This window comes from Equus asinus, chromosome 2, assembly GCF_041296235.1.
Source record: "Equus asinus isolate D_3611 breed Donkey chromosome 2, EquAss-T2T_v2, whole genome shotgun sequence".
Taxonomy (NCBI): domain Eukaryota; kingdom Metazoa; phylum Chordata; class Mammalia; order Perissodactyla; family Equidae; genus Equus; species Equus asinus.
In genome coordinates this window covers 154,225,943-154,234,874 of record NC_091791.1, presented here as the reverse complement: position 1 = coordinate 154,234,874, position 8,932 = coordinate 154,225,943, and positions in this window count along the sequence as shown.

The window sequence follows — 8,932 nt, the reverse complement described above, 5'->3', positions numbered from 1 at the left end:
TGGATCTCTACATCTTTGTATATGAGTTTGATTCCCAATTGGTGATTGAGCTGAATATCCAGATTGCCCAGTTGTAGTGTATTTGTGACAGTATTTATCTTTTTTTTTTTTTTTTAGGAAGATTAGCCCTGAGCTAACATCTGCCGCCAATCCTCTTTTTGCTGAGGAAGACTGGCCCTGAGCTAACATCCGGGCCCATCTTCCTCTACTTTATATGCGGGATGCCTACCACAGCATGGCTTGCCCAGCAGTGCCATGTCCACACCTGGGATCCAAACCAGTGAACCCTGGGCCGCGGAATCGGGATGAGAGATCTTAACTGCGGCACTACCAGGCCAGCCCCTGAGCCAGTATTTATCTTTTTGAGTCATGAAACCTCATCAACTCAGCCCTACGTGTGCACGTGAATTGGGATATGGAATTGTGTGAATGTTCACACCTCAAGAGAATTCTTAAGAAGGTGTGGTCTTCAAAATGTTTTGATGTGAAAAAATACTAATCCATATTGCTGGAGGAAGTAATATCAATGATGCAAATTTGCCTGGAAGCTATTCTGAATCCAATTTGTCTTTCTGTGAAATGAAATTTGGGTTCTGGCGTTTTTTGATTGATGTCTCTATATGAGGAGGTTTTTGGCTTTTTAGTGTTGCTGCTCTTCTGTTCTCGCTCCTCTAAGAATCTTTGCCAACATACCACTGACATTTGAGGAAGAGAATAGAGACAGTTTGGCTTCTTGTAAATTATTCTGTTTCCTTGGTGATGTAAATAATTATGGAACATATAAAAAGTTTTTAGTGAATTCAAATTTGCTTTTGAAAAAGCAGGTTTGATACCTGTGGTAAGGGCTACAGGAACAATCTCAGCAAGGAATTCTCTGTTCCTCTTGAATTCACTTTAAATTAGAAAATCTTCCCTGAAACACAGGGCCTGCTGAGACCCAATTCCAATGCCGATAAAACACGCCCTTTATAAGGTTCAGGAAAGCCGCCCAGGAGTGTGGGTGGCTTCAGGCCCTTCTCTGACAGCCAGAGTAATTCTCTGCTGTCTTCAGCTTTACTAGGAGAATCCTGTCCAATGCATGGACCCAGAGCCCACGAACTTGAAAGGAAGGGTTGAATCACCTAAAACTAAGTGAGGAATTATACAAATCTCAATTGTGGAATCGTCAAGTGGAGAGATTCTACACGCAGCAGAAATATGGGACTGCAGCTCTGGCCGGGTCTGACTTTAAAGATTTTATTTTTCCTTTTTCTCCCCAAAGCCCCCTGGTACATAGTTGTGTATTTTTAGTTGTGGGTCCTTCTAGTTGTGGCAGGTGGGACGCCGCCTCAGCATGGCCTGATGAGCAGTGCCATGTCTGCGCCCAGGATTCGAACCGATGAAACCCTGGGCCCCCGAAGCAGAGTGCGCAAACTTAACCACTTGGCCACGGGGCCGGCCCCCGGGTCTGACTTTAATTGCACCTCAGTAGCATATTTTTCACTTTGGCTATTCTAAACTTTTTTTATATTCTTCAAGTCCTCGATTTCCCTTTTTCCTTCCTTTCCCACCACTTCCTCTTTTAATCTTGGCAAATCACCTTACTCCCTTCCTACCGCACAGGTGGAAATACAAGCTCTACCGTTTATTACCCGTGTAATCTTGTTAAAGTTATTTCACTTCTCAGTGAGTCTGTTTCCTTAACTGTAAAATGGGGACAACAACAGTATCTTCCTTATGAGGTGGTTGTGAGGATTAAATGAGGTAAAATATAAAAATTGTTTAGGCCAGTACTATGGTGAATGCTTAGTAAATGTTAGCTCTTATTATTACTGGGAAGACAGAAGCCAATGTCGTAAACTCCATTATCCAAACTCCTCTCTACCTAAAAAATATCTCTATCGCTATCCATCACCTGCTCCTTCTCCCTTCCCCAGAGTAAAAGCCTGTCTCACTTTCTAAGTTTGTGCTCTCCACCTGTGTCTTGATTCCATCCTCTCCTACCTCTTCAAGGGAACTTTTGCATAAACTCTTTTCTCTCTCACCTTTTAAATTGATTCCTTTTTCCTGGCTCCCTTTTCTTATTCTCAAACATGCTCAGGTCTGTCTTATTTTGAAAAAGGCCTCCAAATGACCCCTGTCTCTTTAAGCTACTGTCCCATTTTTCCTTCTCCTTTCACTGCCAAATACTGTGTGCCTCCATGTCTTCATGACTCATTCTCTCATTATTCCTCTGCCATCTGGCTCTTTTCCCCAGCCCCCACTCTCACATGGCTCTGTCTATGGTCATCTATCTCCAGATTCAAAGGACTTTTCTTGATTTCTGTCCTCTTAAGCCTCTTTGCAATGGTCAGTGTTGCTGACTGTTGTCCGCTCTGAGAAATCCTCTCCTCTCTCAGCCTGTGTGCAGGTCTGTCATGCTGCTGCTTCTCCTCCTCTGTGGCCTCTCCTCCTCTAATGCCCTGACAGGTTCCATTTCTTTCTTTCCATTCCTCAGCTGGGGCATGGAGGGAAGTTCAATGTACAACCTCTTGATCTGTCTCTATACTCTTACTCTTTCATCTTCTTTTTGTCTCATGCATCATCATTATTGCTAAAGTATGGCTCCTTCATCATCCTTTCTGCTCACCTCTTCAGCCTCATCATGCATCACACTTTCTCTCACCCTGTGGTTTGGCCATGCTGACCTTCTTTTAGTTTCTTGAAGGTGCCATGGCCTGTCTGACATAGGCTTTTTGTTATTGGTGTCGTTTAACTTGCATTCATCTTCATTGTTATTGTAATTTTTTTCTATTTTTCTTAAGTTAATTTTTCTTGAGTTAATGATAGTTTACAATCTTGTGAAGTTTCAGTTGTACATTATTGTTTGTCAGTCGTGTTGTAGGTGCACCACTTCACCCTTTGTGCCCACCCTCAAAGCCCCCTTTCCCCTGGTAGCCACTAATCTGTTCTCTTTGTCTACATGTTTAAATTCCTCATTAGTAGAGGCATACAGAAATTGTCCTTCTCTATCTGGCTTATTTCACTTAACATAATTTCCTCAAGGTCCATCCATGTTGTTGTGAATGGGATGATTTTATTATTTTTTATGGCTGAATAGTATTCCATTGTATATATATACCATATCTTCTTTATCTAGTCATCAGTTCATGGGAACTTAGGTTGCTTCCACATCTTGGCTATTGTAAATAATGCTGCAATGAACATAGGGGTGCATAGGACTTTTGTTGGAATTACTGACTTCAAGTTCTTTGGATAGATACCCAGTAGTGGGATGGCTAGGTCATATGGTATTTCTATTTTTAATTTTTTGAGGAATCTCCATACTGTTTTCCATAGTGGCTGCACCAGTTTGCATTCCCACCAGCAGTGTATGAGGGTTCCTTTTTCTCCACAACCTCTCCAACATGTATTACTTTTTGTTTTGGTTATTTTTGCCATTCTAATGGGTGTAAGGTGATATCTTAGTGTAGTTTTGATTTGCATTTCCTTGATGACCAGTGATGATGAATATCTTTTCATGTGCCTATTGGCCAGTCGTATATCTTCTTTGTAGAAATGTCTGTTCATGTCCCCTGCCCATTTTTTGATCAGGTGGTTTGATAATTTTTTTTTTCTATTTTAAAAATTGAGATGTAATTCACATATTACAAAATTTACCCTTTTATAGTATACAATTCAGTGGATTTTAGTATATTCACAAAGTTGTGCAATCATCACCACTATCTCATTCCAGAACATTTTCATCACCTCAAAAAGAAACTGTACCCATTAGCAGGTCCTCCCTTTTCTTCCTGCCCTCCATCAGCCCCAGGCAGCCCCTAATCTACTTTCTGTCTCTATGTTGTAGGTTTTTGCACATGCTATTCCTTTTGCCTAGAATCTTTTCCCTCCCATCCCCTAGTCAATTTCTACTCCTCCTTCAGCCATCAGTGCCAACTTCTTTGAGCAGGTCAATTCCTCCTACTATATGCTTTCATAGGAATATGTACATCTTTGCAACATTTATTATAAATTGCAATTTTATATTTATTTATGGAATTTTTTGATTTATGTCTGTCACCACAATAAGTCTCATGAGGGCAAAAAACTATATATTGTTTGGGGGGAAGGGCATTCATAAATGAATAAAATTCTGCATCTCCATTTATAACACAATTTCAATTGAATGTAATTCAATGTATTGAATTGAATTCAATGAATTGAATGTCTTAGCCAACATGGCTAAGACAAAAGTTATTATTTTTCTTCCAAAACAACTCCTCCTTCAAACATCCCCATTTGATAATGCTTCCTTATTCACTAGGTCACAGTTTCTTGAAGATATTTGATTTCTTTCTCTCTCTTGTCTCCACCATTCAATACTTTCCAAATCTTCAATTCCTGTGGATTCTTTTGTAAATCCTCCTATTCCAGCCTTTAGTACGGTGTCCTTAATGCTCAGTAAAAATTTGCTGATACTGAAATAGTTGCACCCATGATGTTAGGTGAACCTTTAGAGAGCAGGATGAGAGAGAAGAGAGGGAGAGAAAAGCAGATAGTGAAGGATGGCAGCAGATGGAGACTCAAGAGGCACCTATACCACAGAGGACTGGAGAAGACCAGTAAAATAATGAGAGAAGCAAAAGGAGACCCTGGCCAATGTACAATCATCCATTCACCATTTACTAAGTATCTATTACCTGCTCAGTACTTGGATTATGGTGATACAAAGATGAATCAGAAGTTGTCTCTTTCCTAAAGGAAGTCAGAGTCTAGTGAAGGAGAGAAACATGTAAACAAAACTTACAATAGAATGTGATAAGTATTATAATGAAAGTATTCACAAAGTGTTCTGTGAGCAAGAGGAGATGGTGACTAAGACCGTCTCAGCACAGGGGTGGGTAAAGGTGGGCGTTACAGGATGACTGGGACTTCAGCAGCCTGAGATTGGAAGGAGTGACATGCCAGGAAGATAGAACAACCCCAAGAAGTCTGGGCCCACGTGGAACTGCAAATCATTTTGTTTAGCTTTAGTGTAAAGGGTAGGAAGGGAATATCCTGGGAATTCAGCCTGGGGCTATTTTGTGAGAAGTCTCCCAGCAAGCTGAGGAGTTTAGTCTTTATTTTCTACTTAATATAGAGTATCAAAGCTATATTTTTAAAATCAGCTTCATTAGGTATAATTTATATACATTGTAACATATAGATTTTAAGTCTATGGTTCAAAGAGTTTTTTTTTATAAAAGATTTTATTTTTCCTTTTTCTCTCCAAAGCCCCCCGGTACATAGTTGTGTATTTTTAGTTGTGGGTCCTTCTAGTTGTGGGATGAGGGACGCTGCCTCAGCATGGCCTGATGAGCGGTGCCATGTCCGTGCCCAGGATTTGAATCGGCGAAACCCTGGGCCGCCCAAGCGGAGAGTGGAACTTAACCACTCAGCCACGGGGCCGGCCCCTCGAAGAGTTCTGATAAATGTATACATCCTTATAACTGCTACCCCAATCAAGACATAGAACATTTTCATCACCCCTGAAATTCCCCTTGTGCCTTTTTAATTGATCCCCCATTCTTCCCCAAAGCAAGTGCTGATACGATTTCTATTACCATATGTTTTGGTTATCTGTTGATATGTAAAACCACTCCCAAACCTAGTGGCTTAAAATAACAAAAATCATTTATTTGCTCATGATACGGCAACTTGGTGGAATCAATTTATCTTTGCTCTCTGTGGCATTGGCTGGGATAATTTGACTGAAGCTGGAGTGTCCACTTCCAAGATCACTCACTCACATGGCTGGCAAGTTGGGATTGGCTCCTGACTGGGAGCCCAGCTAGGATTGGCAGTTAGGGACCTCATTTTTCTCCCACATGGGTGTTTGGGCTTCCTCACAGCGTGGGTCCCAAGAAGGAAGAAGTGGAAGTTGCTAGGCCTTTTAAAGACTAGACTCTAAGTTTGTACAGCATTATTTCTGCTGTATTCTATAGGTCAAAGCAGTCACAAGACCAGCCCAGATTCAAAGGGGTAGAGAAATAAATCCCACCTTTCAGTAAGGGTAATGACAAACAATTTGGGCCATCTTTATTCCACCACATCATAGATTAGTTTCGTCGGTTCTAGAATGTTATATAAATGGGATTATATAGTGTATTATTATATATGTGGCTTCTTTTGCTCAACACGTATTTTGAGATCCACCCATGTTGTTACATATATCAGTAGTTCATTCCTTTTAATTGTTCAGTAATAGTCCATTAACAATCAATCTGTTTATCCATTTATCTGTTGATGGACATTTGGGTTGTTTCTAGTTTTTGGTTATTATGAATAAAGCTGTTGTAAAAACTCTTATATAACACTTTGTTATAGATATATGTTTTCCTTTCTCTTGAGTAAATAGTTAGGAGTTGAATTTCTGGGTCACAGGGTAGGTATATATCAAAATTTATAAGAAATTGTCAAACAACATTCCAAAGGATTGTACATTTTACACTGTCAGCAGTAATGTATGAGAGCTCTAGTTTGCTCCAAATCTAGCCAACATTTGTTATTGTCAGTCTTTTTAATTTTAGATATTCTGGAGGGTATGAAGTGGTATCTTGGGATTTTAATTTATATTTCCCTGATAATTAATAGTATTTTGCATCTTTTCACATATTGATTGGCCATTAATAGATATGTTTTGTTACGTGTCATTTCAAGTCTTTTGCCCATTTAAAAAATATTGGTTTGCTGTGTTGTTATTATTGAGTTATAGGGGTTCTTTATATATTCTGGATATATGTCCTTTGTCAGATATACATATTGTGACTGCATGTTAATGTATTGAAAAACAATATTATTAAGATATTAATTATTCACAAATTTATCTATAGATTTACTGTAATTCCATTTAAAATGCCAGATTTTTCATAGAAATTGACAAGCTGATTCTAAAATTTATATGGAAATACCAAGGACTTAAAATAGTCAAAACAATTTTGAAAAATATAAAATTGAAGGACTTCAACTACCTGACCTCAAGACATACTATACAGCTATGGACATCAAGGCAGCATAGCATTAATGTATGGACAAATTAATAGGTCAATGGAACAGAATAGAGCCTAGAAATAGACCCAAACATATATAGTCAGTTGGTTTTTGAAAAAGGATGTTGTGGTAGGCAGCCTGTAAGACGGGCCCCAATATTTCTACCTCTTAGTATTCACACCCTTATGTAATCTCCTCCCCTTGAGGGTGGCCTGACAGAAGTGATAGGATGTTACTTCTGGGGTTGCTTTAAAAAAAGACCATGGCTTGCATGTGGGGGAACTCCTTCTCTCTTGAATGGCTTGATATTGGTAAAGAACTAGCCGCCATGTTGTAAGGTGGCCCTGTGGAAAGGCTTGATTGCAACCTCATGAGAAACCTTCTTCCAGAGGCACCCAGCTAAACCGTGCCCAGATTCCTTAATCACAGAAACTATGAGGTAATAAATATTTACTGTTTTAAGATGCTAAGTTTTGGGGTAATTTGTTACATAATGATAGATAACTAATACAGGTGCCAAGGTAATTCAAAGGGGGAGAACAGTCTTTAACAAATCGTGTCAGATCAACTTGATATCCTTATGGAAAAAAATAAACCTTAACCCGTATATCACAGCATACACTGATATTGAGGTACATATTAGACATAAATATAGAAGCTAAAACTATAAAACTTCTGCAGAAAACACAGAAGGGGCCAGCCCAGTGGTGTACTGGTTAACTTCAGTGTGCTCTGCTTTGGTGGCCCGGGTTCATGGGTTTGGATCCTGGGTGCAGACCTACATACCACTCATCAAGTGGTATGTGGCAGTGTTCCACATACAAAATAGAGGAAGATGGGCATAGATGTCAGCTCAGGGTCACTTTTCCTCAAGCAAAAAGAGGATGATTGGCAATAGGTGTTAGCTCAGGGCCAATCTTCCTTACCAAAAACAAAACAAAACAAAAAACACAGAAGAAAATCTTTACAACTTTGGAGTGGACAAAGATTTCTTAGACAAGATACTATAGGCACTAACCATAAAAGAAAAAGTTGATAAGTTGGACTTTATCACTGATTCTTAGTGGAGGCATTATATGATGAGATCTATGCTTCAGGAAAGTAAGATAAATCTGAGAGCAGTGTGGAGGATGGACTGGATAGGGAGAGAGACTGGAGACAGGGAAAACAGTTAGCTGGCTACTGTAAGAATTGAGTAAGGGGCCGGTCCTGTGGCTGAGTGGTTAAGTTTGCGTGCTCCGCTTCAGTGGCCCAGGGTTTCGCTGGTTCAGATCCTGGGCACGGACATGGCACCGCTCATCAGGCCACACTGAGGTGGCGTCCCACATGCCACAACTACAAGGACTCACAACTAAATAAAATATACAACTATATACTGGGGGGATTTGGGGAGAAAAAGCAGAAAATTAAAAAAGATTGGCATCATTGTTGGCTCAGGTGCCAATCAAAAAAAAAAAAAGAATTGAATAAGATGCTGAATCAAAGAAGAAAATAACAGAGAGAGGAGAGGGACACACACACACACACAGACAGAGACAGAAAGAGACTGACTTCTTAGGGCAAATACCATGGACAAGAGATGGTATAACACTTTTTATTAAAAATAAGAATTTGGTTTTAGGTATGAGTAACAGAAATGAAATAGTGATTTTCAGTGTAACATTTTGTTAATCCTGGAATCCATGACATTTTTGTCTTCTCTATTTCTCTGACTCTTTGTGTCTCTGTCTCTGTCTCTCTCTCTCACACACACACACACACACAATGTACTAGTAATCATTGGAGGTAGGTAGCCTTGTCCAGTGAAGTTGAAATGGTAAATGAGTATCATAAATGTCAGTCTTAGTTTGTATGTTCATTTACTCTTTCGTTCAGTCAACAAATATCTGTCGATTGTCTTTTAAAAAAATTGCGTTAAAATAGACATAACATAAAATTTACC